Below are 20579 nucleotides of genomic sequence, written 5' to 3'. Positions count from 1 at the left end.
CTAATGGAATTACAGAGATTTGATGTGCTTGTAAACAAAATGTCAGAGCATAAATCAAATCAAAGCAATGTTACTGTGTAGCATCAATGACTTTTAGCTGCCCTTTTATATGTATGTCATTAGTATGTATAAGCATATTTTCTTGCCTCGGGGTGTTGTTACTGTACACTGTAAACACAGCATGTGTTTCTTGTACTGTATATGGCATGTCTTTTGTGCATGTTTTGTTGTACAGAAGTGTGTGGGACTATGGCTTGTGTGTGTATGTGTATGTGAGATTCTTTGTGTCGTTGTGTATCTAAAGTAATACAAAGTATGTGTATGGTATGCTAGATTAGTCTTGGTTTGTATTTCCTTGTATTTTGAAATAACATTTAATTGATTATAATCATGACATGAATTGAAAAAGTTCTGAAATCGTTGTTTATGTGTAATCAACTTGTATCATTAATATAAATGTTACTGAGATTTTGGGCGATGAACGTTTGCATAAAATGAAAATTATTTCAAATTAAGACATGTCCTCCCGTCACATTATTCAGCTTATAAGTTGTTGGTGCCTGAGACTACTTCCCCCAGGTTCAGTTATGTGTGCTCTCTCATTTGCAAATTTATAACACTGTTACTTTTACCGAGAAAACTATACAAAGCCATAATATCAACTGAAAGAGCTACACACCCAGAAAGAGGCAAGAGGGAAACAGGAAGGTAAAAAGAGAAAGGAAACGAGAGAGCGAGAACGGTAGTTCAAGCATCTAAACCGTGAAATCTATACGGAAATGTGAATAATCTGACACACACAAATTTGATCGAGATGTGCTGGTCATATACATACGCGTATATATATATATACAGTAAACCTCGCATGAGTCGAAGCTCTCGGGACTGACAAAAATGCGTCGACTTAAGTGAACTTCGACTCTCGCGAGAGTCGATTTTTTTTCGACTCACAGTTATGTACATGTATTACAGTACATTTGCATTCATGTGTGTGTGTGTGTGTGTGTGCGTGCATGTTTGTGTTTGCATTCAAAATTGTCTGTTCTTGAAGATAATGTTCTTATTTTGTTCTAAATTGAACATGGAATTTGTATCAATACTAGTAGTTAAACGTAGTTCTGAGAATATCTGCGCTAATGTGGCAATGTGCATGTGCTATGTCTATGGTGCAGCATAGGTAGCCATCTGTGTCAACCTACCCTGAGAAAAACACTCTCCCAGGCCCATCCCACCTCCATTGAACAAAACTATACAACCAGCCGGGGCACGCACAAACAAGCTCCGCCCACTTGGCCTGTCACTAAAATATCAAAGCAGCGATTGGTTGACCAAGGAGTTCTGGCTTGACATGGATAAAGTATGGATGTGCTGTGTGTATGAATAAAGTACAGTGTATGGATCGATGTGCTATGTGTATACATGTATACCGGTACATGTGTATGTATTCGACATGCGTGCGGAGCGGTACGGTGAGTGTGCATACTTTACCTGCAGCAGGTCAGGGACGGGGTTCTGCGACATGCCGATTTTTTTTTTTTCTCCTCTAAATGTAATGAGAATTGCAAGACAAATCTTCTTCGGCTCAAGTGATGTAAACTACGTGTATTTTGTACAAAAGGGACTGAATGTTTTACTTCGACACAGCCGAAATTCGACTCTCGTACTTCGGCTTATCCAAATATTTCTTAGAGAAAATACATAGGGAAAAATCGGGACTTTTGATTTTGCTTCGAGTTAAGTGATTTTCGACTCACTCGACGTCGACTTATCCGAGGTTTACTGTATATATAATATATATATATATATATATAATATATATATATATATATATATATATATATATATATAGTTAACGAATCAGTGGAAGAAGAACGCCGTAAAAAAATAAATAAATAAATAAAAAATAAATCCTAGATCTTGAAGATCTTAAAAACGGAGCATAGCTCTCAAATACTGAAAGGCAAGGTCACACTCTTCATCAGTGCCCATGGTGTGACAAAAGATCTTAATCAAACCCGTTTCTGAAACAGACATGAAAACACGTCTGATCTATATATATAAAGAACGAGTCTCAAATACGCCATGGATCCAACAAGAAGGTTTTTTATTTTCAAAATTTTCAGCCTGCCTCAGGCCTTCGTCAGTGTAGTGTTCTTATAATTACAACATTAGAAGTCCAACACGTGGAAAGTTCCAAGATATATACATATATATAAATGTATATGACGCTATTTCTAACCGTAAGGTGAAATGCGAGGAAATTGTAGTTTGGGAGAATTTTGATAAAAAGCATATTAGAAAAAAAATGCAATTTTTTAGACAAATTCTGCGTTAACATGGGCTCATATGTGTTGGCATAAATATATGCAAAAATTAATTTATTCATTTTCATTTTGCATTATGTCAGAAAGAAAAAGTTTGATATCTGAATTAATCATTTATTTGTTTTAACTGTAAGATTTTGATTACACTTTGCGCAATTAGTTTATCCGATTGACTTTGTATTTCATTCATGTATGAAAAAGAAATTTTGAAATAAAATCGAAATCAAATAAAATCAAATGAAGCATTGAATAAATGCATCTTAAAATACAACTAACTTCTATATGTTTATGAGAAAATACAATTTGTTGAGAAAAATCAGATAAACCTACATCCCCCCATGGCCCATTTGTTATGAACGTCCAATATATACACGCATTTTTATTTTTTTTATTTTGTTTTTTGCATCGCTGACAATCTCCCCTAAATTGTATCAATAAATCCTCAATCTACACACACTACGTCATCTGTCTCGTACTGTGGAGTAGTCCTTATACCCCAGATCACTGATAAAACATAGAAAAACATTGTCAAAACCTAAAGGGGAATCAAAAATTTTTCCTTTTGGAGCGAATTTTCGTTTTCATACGTATTTAAATTCGCCCTATGGACCGTTATATAAAAATGGATATACATGATATATATATATATATACACACATTGGAAAATGCTGGAATAAACCCCTTGTTGTGAGTAGACTTCAGTTATATGCATCAAATCATGCATTATACTGTATGATAGACTACTCTGTACGAAATTATGTTTGATGTTTGTATGAAACAAATTCACGCCAAATACTGGTCAGTTTAAGGAAATACAGACTGTGTCTGAAACATGTGCAATATTTAATTAGGTGCATATTATATGTAATTTATGTAAGCTTTATACAGTGTGATACCTGGCTTGATGTGTAATTGCCACGGTTTTAAATGGGCAACTATATATATAATAAACATGAACTACATTGTAAGTGTATATGGGTATATGACACCGTACAATTTGATTATATTTTATTTTATTTTTATTTTTATTTTATTTTTTTGGGGGGGGGGGAGGTAGACCAAGTATCTCATAAATGGGTATTCACAAAAAAAAAATCTGATAGAGAATAAGACACAAAAACACAATGATGTACAAATGCTCTCAGCGTTCATGCTATTGTAAAAGAAAAGAAATTCAGCTAGTATTTAATTCAGGTGGTAATTTTATATTTCAACGTTGTGTGTATATGTCCAGGGTTAAAGGACAAGTTCACCTTCATAAACATACGGATTGAGAGAATGTAGCAATATTAGTAGAACACATCATTGAAAGTTTGAGGAAAATCGGACAATCCGTTCAAAAGTTATGAATTTTTGAAGTTTTTGTACAGTAACCGCTGGTTGAGAAGACTACTGCAGTGTGTGAAAAACTTAGATGTCACATGCGTACAACAATATAAGGAAAATATAAAGAGAATTTCACAAAATTTCATCTTATGAAAAAAGTACACATTCCCTCGACTCGTTACCGACAAATGTTATGGGTAATATTATTACCCCTGCCTTTAGAAAGAGGCAAGTCAGGTGCTCTTTTATTATGCGAAAAAAGTGAAAATATGTTGAATTTTCTTTATATTTTCTTTATACTGTTGTACGCATATGACTCACAAGCTGTAGTAGTCTCCTCATCCAGCGGTTCCAAAACAAAAATTTTAAAAATTCATAACTTTTGCATCGATTGTCCAATTTTCCTCAAACTTTCACTCATGTGTTCTACTAATATTGTTGCATTCTCTCAATCCTTATGTTTATGAAGGTGAACTTGTCCTTTAATGACAATCATACTATGATGCTCTGTTTGCAGTATTGTGACAACATAGGTTGAGTTTTGTTTGTGTGGGGCTATGGAACTAAAGATGAAGTAAAATGTATCTCAAGAAATAAGGAGTTGACTAAAGTGCTGATAAAGAAACCACAAGACCAATTTAAAACTCTCAGCCTATGTATTATGGTATATTATAAGAGAGCTAGCATTTAATTAAGCTGATGACTTGATGTTTCATCTTGGAGTAAATGGTCACGGTCAATGCTGCCCCTCCCCCCCCCCCCCCCCCAAGGAAAAACGCAGTATCTACATCCAGCTCCATTTCTCAACAACCGAGATATTCACCATTTTATATTTTTGCCAAAGCCCCCGGAAAATATACTCTTTTGAAAAATTCCTTCATTGTGGAATTTTAGTCTATCTAGCTACCAATTTTCCTGGAAAATATCATTTTGTGTTTTTGTTTTGTTTTTAAGTTATTGATGAAAATGTAGATACTTTGGGAAACCCCATGCAATTGACCGATTTCCCCAAGGAAAAACGCAGTATCTACAATGGAACAAATTTCCCCAAGGAAAAACGCAGTATCTACAGCGGAATGACTAGGATTAATCTTCTGCCATAATTATGTATGCATGTATACATCATTGTACAAGTATTCATGATGCACCATCCTCAACCTCTGGCCCTGGGGGATGCATCCTCCATCCCCAGATTTATGCCCTGATTACAGAGCAGGCTTCATAACATTAAAGATCCTGTGAGAAGATTTTACAACGGGCTACAAGTGTGCTAAATTTGGTCTCTATGTAAAGAGGGAACTCTCATGAATGCTATGATGCTAGAATATAAACCAGAGCTAATCACCCGACTGGGAAATTTTGGTTTTAAAGAGGTATTCGAAGCAAGAAATTTGCCTCCTTCCCGAAATAACTTTTTACATCCGGGACATGCGTGACGTAGGCCGTCAGTCCAATTTGCTACCTTGCAGTGAGCGCGCGCTCTAAGATAGCTAGCTATGCTAGCTGGCTTGCATAGCATGTACATGTAAACAACGCATATTGGTCTAAAAAAATGGGTATTACTGCTTTCCTCACGGCGCTAGCTATTAGTACCAGTATTACACTTTGATTGGAAAAATGTCTCGTGGATTGCTCGACGAAGATGTTGGACTGGATAGGGACATTGAAATCGAGGACGAGTGTTCTTGGAGTTGGAACTCAAACACTAGCGACGAAGGAGACGGGGAAATTGGAGAACGTCACGGAGAAGATGATGACGGGAGCACTGCCACTGGCGGTGTTGAAGCTGACGGCCAGCCAAGAGCGTACCAGCACGAACCGGAGCCTCGGCTGGCCCAAGTCGGCGGCATGAACCCAGAAGCGAGAGGCGAGCTACCTGGTCCTGGCCAAAACTGTGATCCCAACAGGCTTGATCCTAGAAATGTCCGGAATTGGTAAGTTTTGGACATGAGATTGGATATTGAATTTCCCCCTTTTTAACCTGTTAAAAGGGAGACTAGTAAAAAGTAGTATCCAGAGCCCTATGAAAATTAAAACGGTAAGACTAAGAAGATATTGGATAGAGAATAATAAATTTATGCTTAGCGAAACGTCGTTAGAATGGGTAGGCCTACACTGTACACATTGCTCCTTACCCGTAGGCTTAGCCTGATTAATATTAGGCTATTAAAGTCCGAAGGCTTAAGTTATACTTTATAGACCTCTAGGCCCTTTCAGGCCGGACTGGGCCACTCATGCACATACCCAGGCCAAGTCCAAGAAAGAATACATGGTGTAAATACATACATAAATAAATAAATAAATTGAAGCCTTCATCTACTACCACTTTTTCCTAATCCTAGTACTAGAATAGTACTAGTACAGACTACAGTACTACTATATGCAATCTATAAAATACTGAGCTTCACATCAACATTACATGCATGTTTGTTTTACAGTGCCTATCTGTAGAATGTACCTGTATTAGTGGTTTGATATATAAATCTTGAAAATATGAATAAGACATGATGGGCATTGTTGGGGAGCTTGAGTATGAGCCATTCTGAAGAAAAAAAAACAATTAACTAAGTGCTACCAATACAAAGCAAGCATGAAACAAGCATTAAAATCAACAAATCAACATCTTGACAAATTACAATGTTTACACATTCAGTTTGTTGCAATGAATAACTGATCTATTTTTTTGGTTCTCTTTACCTCTCCTTAATGTATTTTTTTCTTTCTTCTCTTTTCTTTTCTTTCTCTTTTTCCTTCTTCCTATCTGTTTTTCTCCTGCATCCTTAGCTTTAGTCTCTTGTGTATCTGTTATTTCGTCTTGTAAATGTATATTAATGTCTTTTTAGCTATGTTTCAATCAGATTCAACTACGTTTTCAAATGTTAAAGGTGCACTCACTTCAAGCTGTGCTTACTGAGTTGTCACCTCCAGTTTGTCATTACTGAATTGTTGCTGTTGTTACACGAATTGATCTGGAAATAAATGTTCTATTGAATTGTATTGAAAAAAAGTGAGGGTCTATGGGAAACACGGTTGGTTTACATCCATCTGGGCCTAATGGAATTAATTACATGCCAGGACTGCATTTTATCTGGTGTGAAGTTGTTCATTATTATAATGTGTTTATTTTTTGTTTTTCTATTTATTTGTTTGTTTTAGTGGCTTTTTGGGGGGGGGAAGGTGTCGAGGCATAGCATACTGTACTAGACTGTACATAGATAGCCTAGTGTATCTGTATGTCTATAATGTAAGGGCTATAGATACTGTGTGACAAAGTCTAATCTATACGAAATACATGTATGTAGTGACAACAGGCCCGTAGCGTTGGGGGGGGGGGGGGGGGGAGGGGGTGTATGGACCCCACCGTCCTCAAAAAAGCCGGAAGTGAAAGATCCACTTTTCTTGAAAATTATCAAGGACTCAGTTTGCCATTCAAACTGAAAAAAGTAAAGTGATCTAAATCTAGACTAAGTGTATTTTTTTTTATTCAAGTATTGTAATAGTTGTGTTACAATCTAACTGCTACTGCTAGATGCTCACAATCACAGACGCTGCCTCACACTCACAGGTACACACACACACCAGTCCCAGGCCCATCCGTCAGTTGAGCCGTAGTCTTTCGACGCGATATGAAGATAGGGCTACACGCGGCCTATACTAGCCTAGGCCCTAGAGGCTAGCCCCGGGACGCTCCCGCTTGCGTGGGCGGGCTGGTCACAGTAAGCGCTAGGCTAGCTTACCGCAGCTGACATCGACAGTGTGAGTGTGAGGAAGTTTTGGCGCAGTTAGATCAAGAATCACAGTGTCCCGATCAATGTCAATATCACCCTTTCAACTGCTTGATTTGGCCGACATTTTCTTAAGTCATTATATGTCTTAAATCATTCATGTTCTACAAATTTGAGTGATTTTCATTCGGCCGAATTTATGCCGGGCCTGGGCTTGGATCGGAATAGGTAAGTTTATACTGGCTAGGTACTACCGTACCGGTACTTTTTTGGCGATCGTAAGAAAAATTAGTTACACGTATAACTCGAGAAAATGCCATTTTTACCAACAAAGAAAATACAAGTAAATCTAGACTGAGAAAGACTTACCGACGGGCAACATGCACTCGATATAAAAGGTTCACAAAGAAAGGTTGTGCAAACGGTGAATTTCTAGCTATGATCAATCGCTGAGAACAGAGAAAACGCAAACAATATGCATGCACGGAATTGCAAACTGTGTATACCTGTACGGTGCGTGCGCTTATTTTCTCTGCGCTAGCGCTGCTGCATGCAGCGCTGAAGCTTGGAGCAGCAGGTCTGACTGCCTACGTCACCGCCCAGGGGGGCATTTCATGAAGGAACTTGTCGGATAAAATATCTGACAAGTCAATTATATCCGACAAGTTTTGAGAAATTCTTTAGTCTGATTGGCTGATTTCTCTGAACTTGTCGGATATAATTGACTTGTCGGACATTTTATCCGACAAGTTCCTTCATGAAATGCCCCCCAGGAATCGCAAAATTGTTCGTTTCGCAATTCCTCTTCAGGCGCACGAGGGTCTGTTTATATATCACTTTTTTAAACTTTATGAAGATAGTTTCATGATAAAAATGGTCAGAATCATGTTCAAGAGATGTTTACCTATCGTAAAATATGAAATGTGTCTTATTTCATCACCACTGCATTCTCCCTTTTCGCAGCTACTTTAACAAATAACAGATCGTTCTTGGAACGTTTTGCTTACATTCCCAGACCGATCTTGCTGTAACCGTGTTTAATATGAAGCTTGCCAGGGCTGTAATGTGATGCTACATGGTCTAGCCGCTAACTAGCAATAGCATCTAGAATATTAGATCTAGATCTGTACAGTCTAGGCTAGAGTCTGTCTAGACCAAAATAAATCTAAATCGGATGTCTGGACCTAGATCGATCTAGACTAGTTTTTATATCGTTGGGTACCGTATTCTAGGCTGGCTACGTAGCAGGCTACACGAGTCTACAGCCTCAGGCTATACATGCACAATACAGAAAAAAAAATAGCCTAGAAGGTTTAGTCTAAGCCCTACACGAGACAGGACTCTTTGATTAGAAAAAAAAATACATCTAGAACCGGTCTAGATCGAAGTGACATCCGCTCTCTAGGATTATTCCTTCTGGAGTGAACCTAAGTTTTTTTATGTCATGAAAATTTGTAAAGTAACTTTTTTTACCTGTAAGTTGTAGCATGCAGCATGGGATCATGCATGCATTTTACGCAACCCAGTCTCATTAGGGTCTAGACACTGTCTAGATAAGAATTAAAATACAACTTATTCTTAACTGTCTCTATTTTGTCCATTTATCTATTTTTCACATAATCTATTGTCAGCTATCTAATTTTAAGACAGTATGGGATGGAGTAGATAATTGAACATTGACACTTCACTAGACTTCGGATTCTAAGTGGTTAAGTTTTAGTTGTAGACTTCTTACTTAGTTTTATAAACAGGCCTGCCCTGTAGGCCTTTTCTAGTCCTACACTAGATCTTTCTTTAGACTATCGGAATACGGACCCTGAAAGTTCTGATTAACGTTAAGTCTAACGTTAGAAAAGAGACGCAAGTCTTAGACTTTGAGACTTTGATCTAACCATTAAATAGAACCCTATATTAAGGCTATAGGGTCACATGTTACATAACCTGACGTTTAGGCCTATTAGTCCAGCGGATATAGAAAAAATCATGCACTTAATGGTAAAAGCACCATACTTGGTACACATGTACATGATGCCAATACAAGTCATTTCTGATATGGAAGCCACTGTGATTCTCCCTTTGGCGGCCGTGGCGGCCATTTTTCAAAATGGCCGCCATGTGATATAGCAATGCTGTGGATTTTGGAAACTATAAGTCCGATTGTCGTGATTCTTGTACCAAAGTGTAGGTTTTGAGGGTCAAGAATTCAAATGAAATAATTTTTGAGAGGATAAAACCATGACAACTTACTTATTGGCGGCCATTTTGAAAAAATATGGCCACCATGCCAGATATAACATATCCTTAAAACATATGGACAAAGGGTCATGACTCTGGTACCAACTTATATGTTTTTGGGGTCAAGGATTCCGATAAATTCAACTGTAAGTGAATATGAATCGTTTCATCCTACGTTCGGCGGCCATTTTAATAAATATGGCTGCCATACAACAGATAATGAATATTGTATATCTTCGATCTCAAAAGATATATACAATTTGTAATGACGATTCAAGTGTAAAAGTATAGTTTTGGGGTGAAGGTTTTCAATATAATGATGTTTTAGCAAAGTGAATAGGTTCATCACATCCTTTGTTTTGGCGGCCATTTAATACATAGCGTACGAGTGTTATGAAAGCGGGATGCCCATTGTGGATTGATTCAGGTGTAAACGTTTGTTTTTGGGGTTAACATATACTTGTTCACTCAATTTTAGTATTCTAATGTGGAACATCTGGGCATAGTTAACTTCGTAAGCATTTAGGAAAATATGCTCAACTTCCTTCATAGGATTTCTGTGTGTACAGTGTATGTGAAAAACATGATCTTCACAATTTCATGTCTGAAGTATCAAGATTATGCATTTTCTACAATATAGACTCTCGCTTTCTCTGGTCCCTGGACTATGGAATGAAAATCATAGTTTCCAACCAATATAGTACATCTGTTTTCTTTGGAAACATGACACTAAGTGTGAGAAAAGTTCTAAAACTTCTTGGGTCACTTACATCAAATGCAAACACACTATTATGTGTATATGTCTACAAAATCCATGATTGACCAGGATGTTCTGATACTTATAACTACACCGAATCTTATACATCAAACGATAAAGTAAATAGTGGCAGTGGGCAGGTCCTTCTGGTCCAGTACGGGTAGAGAGACGTCCTCGTCCACCACAAGTCTCCCGCTGCCTTGCGGGCAGTTTTGGGGTTAATCAAAGGCTATAGGGAGTAAACCTTTTCCAAATCCGGAGCGGAACCCCTAAGGCGGTTAGGTGTTGTAGTTCATCATCTCTCCGGCAAATATAATAGATATTATACAATACATATTTATAGGTTTACATCTAAATGTCATTTGCAGCTCCACATGAGTCTACTAGCAAAATATAAACTACAAGAAAAATTATGCTAATTTATGAATTGAAGGAAAACCTCAAAGAAGTAGGTTCATAATTATTGGAAGATAAAACTGCAGAATACAATATTCAGTAAATCGATCTTACTTACCGGCACCAGTAGAAATACTGAAGACGTTAGTGGACTCTTAAAGTGCACCTGCATCTATATATGCATTTACGTTCATCACCGCTCATCAATGGATGATCAGGAACAATAATTGTTTGGATTGTCAGAGCTAATTCGATTCCTTCATATGATTTCTTATAATTTTATGAAACAGTTTTGACAAGGTCATACTATGAAATAATGAACAAGAACTGAAAAAACATTAGAAATCTGTAGGTCTTATAAGACGGCAATAATCATGTCTTTGTGGCTGGAAACTATGACAGTACATTAATTGTACTCTCCTGTCTATGAATCCAAAATTGGGGGAAAATCTTCTATTCCATTCTCACCATTTTATTCTACCTTTGATAATCAACATAATTATCTTTAGTATTCCAGGTATGCAACAATTGTACTAAATGTCACTTATGTGATGTTCAATACCTACTTGAATAGTAAATGTGATAGAGGTATTGTCAATCAACAACAATCAATGAACAATAATTGTGTTTGTTGGACAATGCGTTGCTATGGTAACCATAATTCTGTTAAAATTTTGTGGATCAAATAACTTCCATAGCATATAAGCAATCAATCTTAAAATTGGTATTTATGATGATCTACAGGTATAGTTATGTAAGACACTCTTTGTGTGTGTATTTGACAAAGCGTTGCCATGGTAACCGCATGTTTTCTTCGAAATCTTGTGGAGTGAACAACTTCCACAGTTTAGAAGCAATTGAAATAAGATTTGGTAGGCATTATGGCCTTGAGATATAGATGCGGAACACATAATTTTTGTGTTTGTCGGACAAAGCGTTCCATGGCAACTATAATTTTATTAAAATTTTGTGGGTTGAATAACTCTCATAGTATTTAAGTAATTGATTTTAAAATCGGTATTTATGATGATTCATAGGTGTAGTTATGTAAGATACTCTTTGTGTTTGTATTTGACAAAACGTTGAAAAGGTAACCGCATGTTTGTTGTTGTTGTTGTTTTTTTTTGGGGGGGGGGTTGGTTTTTTTTTCGAAATTTAGTGGGGTGAACAACTTCCACAGTTTTGAAGCAATTGAAATCAAATTTGGTTGGCATTATGGCCTTGAGGCATAGATGTGAAGAAAAAAATGTTGATTAGAAGTGGAAGATTTGTTGAAAGTTGAATTTTTGATAATAAGTATAATGATTGTAGAATTTATTTAAATGAATGAATTGAATGATATGTATTATGAATATAATGGATATTATTCTTATTTCTCTGCAACAAGTATTGCAAAACATTTATGTTTCATGTTATTCGTAATCTGTGACGTATATGTTGTTCACTGAATAATTCTTATCTGTTTGTATCTTTTGTAAGTAACGCTGGTGGAAGGCGCATTTCCACATTCGCATTGTGGACAATAAAACAATCATTTCAATTCAATTCAATAAAGAACTAAACACCGCAACAACATAGGAGGTTCATTTACCAATAATAGGTGAACGATTCTTGTCAATGGGACAATACGTATGGCAAGTGAGGGTGTATATATAATCTATACAGGGTGGCCCTTCAGAAAATGGAAACGAATATTTTTCCAAAACCAAAACGAAATTGTCCAATTTGGTTGAGTACTTTTCTTTCTAGACATGTTTTTGTTAATCATTAATTTCTTACTTTATCTTATCAAAGCTCAGCAACGGAGACTACCCAACAATTGAAGGTCAATTTTCGACAATAATCCTATTCAAGCATTCCACATTGTGATGTGCGGTCTCAATTCTTTGTTAGTCTCCCAAGGCAGTGGCTTTTGTTCGATGCTGAAATTTGTTGAATTGAGCTAAGAAATAATTACGCTCGACCCGTCTTTACAAAAACATCTGTAGAAAGAAAACTACTCAACCAAACGTGATGATTTTGGTGTCATTCTTCTTCTAGATTAAATTCTCTACAACTCTATGTCATTCATTTTGACATCAAAGTAATGCAAATGTACAGATATTTGCGAAAACTCGCGTTTCCGTTAATTCTAGGCCACACTGTATATAATGTGTATGTGTGTGTGTGTGTGTGTGTGCATACTCTATGTAGTGCGGCAGTCATATTTATCAAAATGGACATGAAAACGAAATGTGTTACTTCTATTAATCAACAAATGCTTATTTAAAATCATTGACCCCAATTAGTTTCAAAGACGTACAGTATAGTATATATTGCGGCGGCCATGTTTTAAAATGGCAGCCAAAGCATAGGATGTGATGGTTGTATACACGAAAAGATGTATCCATTTAAATAATTGAACCTCAAAAACATATTTTTGTACCAGAATCATGAAGATGCATCCATTGGTTTTAAAGATATATGAATAGAATGGAGAGCGGCAGCCATGTTTAACTGGAGGGAGGCCATATTTATCAAATGGCCGCCAAAACAAAGGATGTGATGAACCTATTCACTTTGCTAAAACATCATTATATTGAAAACCTTCACCCCAAAACTATACTTTTACACTTGAATCGTCATTATATATCTTTTGAGTTCGAAGATATACAATATTCATTATCTGTTGTATGGCAGCCATATTTATTAAAATGGCCGCCAAAACGTAGGATGAAACGATTCATATTCACTTACAGTTGAATTTATCGGAATCCTTGACGCCAAAAACATAAGTTGGTACCAGAGCCATGACCCTTTGTCCATACGTTTTAAGGATATGTTATATCTAGCATAGTGGCCATATTTTTTCAAAATGGCTGCCAATAAGTAGGTTGCCATGGTTTTATCCTCTGAAAAATTATATTATTGGAATCCTTGACCCTCAAAACCTATACTTTGGTACAAGAATCACGACAATCGGACTTATAGTTTCCAAAATACACAGCATTGCTATATCACATGGCGGCCATTTTGAAAAATGGCCGCCACGGCCGACACAGGCAGAATCAGAGTGGCTTCCATGTCAGAAATGACTTGTATTGGCATCATGTACATGTGTACCAAATATGGTGCTTTTATCATAATGTGCATGATTCACCCTATATGTGCTCTATATCCGCTAGACTATATTATATACAACACAAACATATCTATTGCCTTTCGCCGAAACTTTCGGATTCGGAGCCTCAGAAATTTTGACTAGGGTCTAGGCCTAACAAAGTTACTTCACAACAAGTTAATATTGAAATAGTACGGAAATAGTTCTGAATAACTTACTCATTATCTGCAGATAAATTTTTCTTGACGGCTAGGCTCACGAGTAATTTTCCCCGCGACAACATTTTGTTTTAATCCAAGTAGAATCTACACACTGTATGCTGACTAGCCGGGCCCTGTGCTGACTGCATGCTCAGTGCAGCTGCTAGCTGCATGCAAGCTGCTGTCACTGCAATAGCAGTGTTGTCCTGTATTGTTTTAATGTGCACTCGGTTAGTCTTAATCACACACTGTGTTTTATATTAGGATCACGATCTCATCGAAATATTTACTAATCAGTATTGTTTCGGTTAGATATTTTGAACATTATATCTCATTATTGAGCAAGTATATCTAAAGAAAGTAATTTACTTCCAAATTACAGAACAACCGGCAAAGTATTCACATTTATAAATAACAGTGTCTGGTAATTAAGACTAGCTTTGTAGATACTGCGTTTTTCCTTGGGGAAATATTCATCATGTAGATATTGCGTTTTTCCTTGGGGAAAGTGCAAGTTAAGTGTAGATACTGCGTTTGGCAGTTACGGAAAAGTAGCTTTCCAAACATTTTTTTTCAAAAAACTGAATATGTCATATGAACAAGGATTGCCCACTGACTATATTTATGCAAAAAAAAGTGAAAATCGCCAAAAATGTTAGATACTGCGTTTTTCCTTGGGGGGGGGGGGGGCAGAATGGCAGTGTTTGCAATATGTGACACCATTTGTTAGGGCTTAGAGCTATTATAAAGAAAAAGTAGTTTCAGTAATAAAAACTTGAAAAACAAGTGTAGAAGTAATAAAAAGAACACAAGATCAAAGTAAATGCTTTCAGCCTTTTTATTTCCATTACAGAAAGTTAGCATTCTATTGTGAAGCTTGTTATTTGATGTTTCAAGGAAGTGACCGTGCACCACAAAATGAACAAAAGTCGCTCACACTGATTTTGTGTGAGGACTGAAAATAGGTGAAATGGGTCAACCTAACCGATCTTGACTTTTTCATATTTTCTGAAAGAACAAGTCTTCTTCTACATTATGCTTAAATATGGGACATAAAACGGGCAGGAAAGTGTGTTTTTTAGCAGTTTATCTTGAACATATTTTGGTTGAATAGTGTGATCATGTGTGTTTTTAGAGTTCCCTTTTCATTTCTTAAAACCTTTCTACACACTCTTCACTTTCAACTGTAGTAGCTTTTGAAAGACTGTTTGCACTGCTTTGAAAGTTGGCATCAATTATGAACAGAATGTGTTTAAAAGGCATGCTTAATTTCAGTTTAATCTTATAATCTCTTCATTGTTGTTACCCTGGTGGTTTACATCTTGTTTTTTGTCCCATTCATTGCACAGAAAACACGGCTTGGTGAAGATTTAGCGCTTGAATAGACACTGCACTTCAGAGCCTCTTTTCTCAGTTCACAAGTTTCCTGAGTGTTTGTTTTCTTTCCAATATCTAGATAGGTTAGGAGAGTTCATTTGATTTGAGTTAAACATCATTTAAAGCTTAAGGTCTGCTCTTTAAGAATATGCCCTTAACTAAAATTTCATATCTGGCGACTTTCTGTGTGTTTTGTGATGCAGGGTCACAATTTATATAGAACACAATATGTTCATTACTCTTATAAAATATGCAGATATAATTGTCCAAAACTATGAGGTGACATTCACTAGTGAGTATGAAAATGGATGGATATCATTTTCAAAGCCATTTACTTGTCCTACATGTTATGCAGTTTATTTTGATTTGGAATTTATTAGAGTCAAATAAAGGAAATGTTGCCATGGATGCTGGAATTTATGCCTACTTTATACACCAACGGGTGGTTTCTATCAGCCAAACACACAAAAAGTTATTAGTTTGCGTTTTTCAAAAGAAACTTATTTGAGGACTGAGACTTGTCATTTGTATTTTAAAGAGAATATCAAGCAGGAGAAAAAGAAATACTCCAAGCTATATCTGACTACCTCTTGTTGACATAAACTGTATTAGTTTTATTTTTAATGCACTGCGTGAAAAGATTTACTTTAACCGTAAAAATCATATGTCTTATGCAACTGGTTTTTAGTGCTTTCGTAATTCGTGTGAAACTGAAGTCTGCTCACAACAAAGGTTTTATTTCAGCATTTTCTGAACGCTCTATTTGTGTCCGATAAGGTGAAAACATCATACAGAATAAGGTTGCTGTGTGGCCAATAAAACATAATACAACTTCACACAAATTCCAAATTTCTTCAGTTTTCCTTCAAGGTGAATTAATGGTATCCATGTAAAACATTCAAAAGGCATGACCATCTTATAGGTCTAATATTTATTATGTGCAATGTATCATGGCTGTTTAATTGAAAAAAAAACTAAATAAAATGTATATACATGGAGTCATGTGTGAACGTGTGTGTGTGTGTGTGTGTGTGTGTGTGTGTGTTCTTCTGTGAATGGTCAATCTTTGCCCGCAAACTACCCTGGGTCCCAGGGTATGTTTAAATGTGTGCACCACCTTGCACCCTCCTTAACTAGCAAACAAATTTGTTATCCGTGATAAAATTGCGCAACGCATAACACGCAACTCGCATTAATTGATATAAACTTGAGATTCCGAGATGTAACACGGAAGTTTACAGGAGATCATTTTTATGCTCAGCGTCATCTTGCTGGAATAATTTGCCGTAAGAAACAGGCTGTTTCCCAAAATTAGGATAGTTTAAAAGTAGATTACGATATGTTTGTTTTTTTTTTATATCAAGAAATATTTTTACTCAATAACTAACACCCACACAGTTTTATCTGTTGTTTAATTTGTGCAATAGATGTTAAAGACGCTTAATCGTCGCAGGCGATTTGCAGCTCAGTAGAAAAGCACGACACGCTGCTCCTCCCGTTACCGTACCCCCCCCCCCCCCGAATGCCGAACACGACGCTACGCAACGCACCAGCGAACACCCAGCTAGACTACAAGAGCCGTGCGAGCCGTCCACACTAATTTCAACATGGACGCCCGAATACCTACCGAATGGGGCCGAATGGGTGCACGCACAAAACCGCATAACAGCCATGCGCATGAAAATCTCTCCTACGGGCTCCGGTCATGACACAACTGAGAGAGCTGTGTGTGTGTACGTACATGTACGTACCTGGCTCCAGTCACCGTTTATTTGCACTGTGGTGTCAATTTCAGCAATCTAAGCAATAATATTTTAAAATTTCTGGAAATATCCTTTAACAATATTATAGATTATCATATATTACGTTATTAAATATTTAGTTTTATGAATATGGTTTTATGAAGAAATATTAAAACTCTAAGCTTCATATTATGTGACCCATGCACCTCAAAACAAACAAAAAGTCGTCAGACATGAATTTTTAGTTAAGACCATATTCTGAAAGAGCAGACTTTAAGCTTTAAAATAATGTATAACTCAAATCAAATGGACTCTCCTAACCTATCTAAATATTGGAAAGAAAGCACAAACTCAGGAAAAGTGTGAACTGAGAAAAGAGGCTCTGAAGTACAGTGTCTATTCAAGCGCTTAATCTTTACCAAACCATGCTGGCTGTGCGATGAATGGGACAAAAAACAGGAAGTAAACCACCAGGGTAACAACAATGAAGGGATTATCAGATTAAATTGAAATTAAATATGCCTCATTAACACATTCTGTCCATAATTAATGCCATCTTTCAAAGCAGTGGCACTATCCTTTGATCCTTTCAAAAGTTATTAGAGTTGAAAGTGAAGAGTGTGGACAAGGTTTTTCAGAAATGAAAAAGGGATTCTAAAGACACACCTAATCACACTATTCTACCAAAAATGTTCGAGATAAACTGCTAAAAAACACACTTTCCTGCCCGTTTTATCATACCAAATTTTAGCATAATATAAAAGAAGACCCGCTCTTTCAGAAAATATGAAAAAGTCAAGTTCGGCTAGGTTGACCCATTTCACTTAGTGAAAAAATGACTTGTGTAAAGTATGCTTGTATTTATTTGCAACTCGTTTTCGAGGAGAAATAGAAATGATTATTGAATTGAACTGAATCCACTTAAACTGAACGAAAATGATTGGCATTGAAAAAAGTTCACAATGAAAACAACAATCGCATTTAGTTAAACACAATACGTCATAATTGTGCGTGCAATTTTTCAAAGTTTAGAAGCCATGATGTGACTCAGAGTTTAGATATATGTTCCCATTTTCGGTGATAAGCGGAAACAAGCGCGCACACTCACACCCTCCCCTCTCTCTCTCTCTCTCTCTCCCCCTCCATCCTCCACCCCCGCTCTCTCATTCTCTTTCTCACCCAGACCCACACACATGTACTCACAACACCGAGGTGCTGCTCTTAAAAAAAAAAAAAACAACGGTTACCAAGTTTTTCGCGCTCACAAAATGATTCAATTCCTATGGCATTGCCTCTGTTACATTAAACCAACTATTTCAATCAAGCTACACTGCTACCTCTTCATTTGGCTGTTAAGCTTGTCATGAAAGAAAAAGCTATCCACGATTTACTGAATGACTCATGAGAACAGACCATAATATATTGGGTAACTATACAATAAAGAAGGTACATTTTCATCAACATAATATATGCTTTATACTGCTTTAACGGAAAAACCAAAAGTAGTGAACTTCGAAATAACGTCAACGTGACTTAGAATGCAAAGTTTAGTCATGATAATCCAAATTACTTGTTATCTAAATATCCTAAAACAACAAAACATAAGAAAGTTGTCAGAGTTATTCATTAAAAAAAAGAACACTTTATTTTCTGCACATAAGACGCAGGTAAATAACCATTCAGTTTGCCAGTCATTTCTGTTGCATTTACTGGTTACATTGCTTTCAAGGTTTGACAAGCAAAACCGATAAGAGAGAGAGAGTGATAGAAAGAGAGAGAGAGAGAGAGAGAGAGAAATACATAGCATATGCTTTTTTATCGACACATAGTTGCTTTTCACTGTCTGCAATATAACACTCATTCTGCAGGCGCAGGAACTTTATCGAAACAGTAATAAGAGTATGGTCCTGGTGAAAAAGTTTTCTTTTTAAATCATTTCAGCGAAGAGAATTATTGCGAATTTCTTCCTTAACCAGTGGCGGATCCAGAAGGGGGCGCAACCGGCGCAAGCCCCCCTCCCTTTATTTTTCGTTAAAAACAAAAGAAATAAAATGAAATGAAACCCGGAAATTTCACCAGAAATATTAGTCACGCCCCCTCCCCCCCCCCCCCTTTACAGAATTCCTGGATCCGCCCCTGCTTATCGTATCTATAACTTCACAAGACAAAGAGCTTCTAGAAGAAAACACCAAAGCAATTTCAAGCTGTTTAAAATAGCATTGTTGAGTCTGATCCTAACAGTTATTTTTCCCAATATAACAAACTACACTTTTGCATTCCATTTAATAGCCCCATGCCAATCACGCAAAAAAAAAATTACCTTAACCTTACTTAATAAAGTGACCCATAAGAAAATGCCAGCGTGAACAAAATTAAAACAAAAATTGACAGAGAATTTCACAAGTAAGGTCCATCTGTTTTTTTTTTATACTCAAGTGATCCATGTAGTACCAATCATCATTTAGCATAGCTTGATGTCTCATAAGCATATTCAGACGGACTATGATTGCCCTTGTTATTTTCTTTATGTCACACTTCGACGCTTGTGAATGAGTCATTGACAAGGACTACGACATCCCTTAACTCCTCTATTCACTTTATCTAATCAGCTGCCACCATCCTCCCCAGGTATAACCTAGTCACGTGCCTTATCTGTTCTCCTCTAATAGCTGGATTTCACATTTTACTTTTCACATTGTAATGTCTTCTTTTAAGCATTAACTATTTCCTTTTATTAAATCTAAGGGTCTGCTGTGAAGACAATGTCTACTGCATATTTCGAATTGTTTATTTTCCCTCGTCCGACATTAATGTATTTGATATCAATCTCACGCCCGTCGATACCGACGAGAAGCTAGATATAATTATGCAGTCTCGTCGAAACGATGTGTTCTTACTGTGATATGTTCTTTTTGATTTAATTGCAAATTCCTAACCGAATTGTCCCCGTGATCTGTGGGGATAGACCTCCGCAAACAACGAAAACGAAAACGAAAACATCTAAACATTGTTAACCTCTAAGTCTTCTTAGCGTCTTGCACACATAAAAACGGGAGCAGGGCTGAGACATTTTGATACAAGGACCTAAGATCAACAAGCTTGCTTTTATGTAGGCTCCATCATATATTTTGAGCAGTTATTCTCACATTTCAACTTTATAAGATTTTATATTTATGTTTTTCATATTTAATCACGGCAATTTGCTTCAGCAAAACTGTTCTTCTGCAAATCCGTGAACAATATAGAAATAGCAGAAATACATACAAAGTGCATATACAATATTAAATAAATATATAATGAACAAGGGTCAGGTAGCAACAAAAACAACGAAACATTAAAAAAGTACAGCAACAAAAAAAAAGGAAAACGGAGCAAATACCCTAAAGGAACATGTTAT

The sequence above is a fragment of the Diadema antillarum genome, unplaced genomic scaffold, assembly GCF_040938485.1.
Source record: "Diadema antillarum isolate AM-2024a unplaced genomic scaffold, OU_Dant_1.0 scf00000073, whole genome shotgun sequence".
In the NCBI taxonomy this organism is placed as follows: domain Eukaryota; kingdom Metazoa; phylum Echinodermata; class Echinoidea; order Diadematoida; family Diadematidae; genus Diadema; species Diadema antillarum.
Note: the sequence above shows the minus strand (reverse complement) of the source record.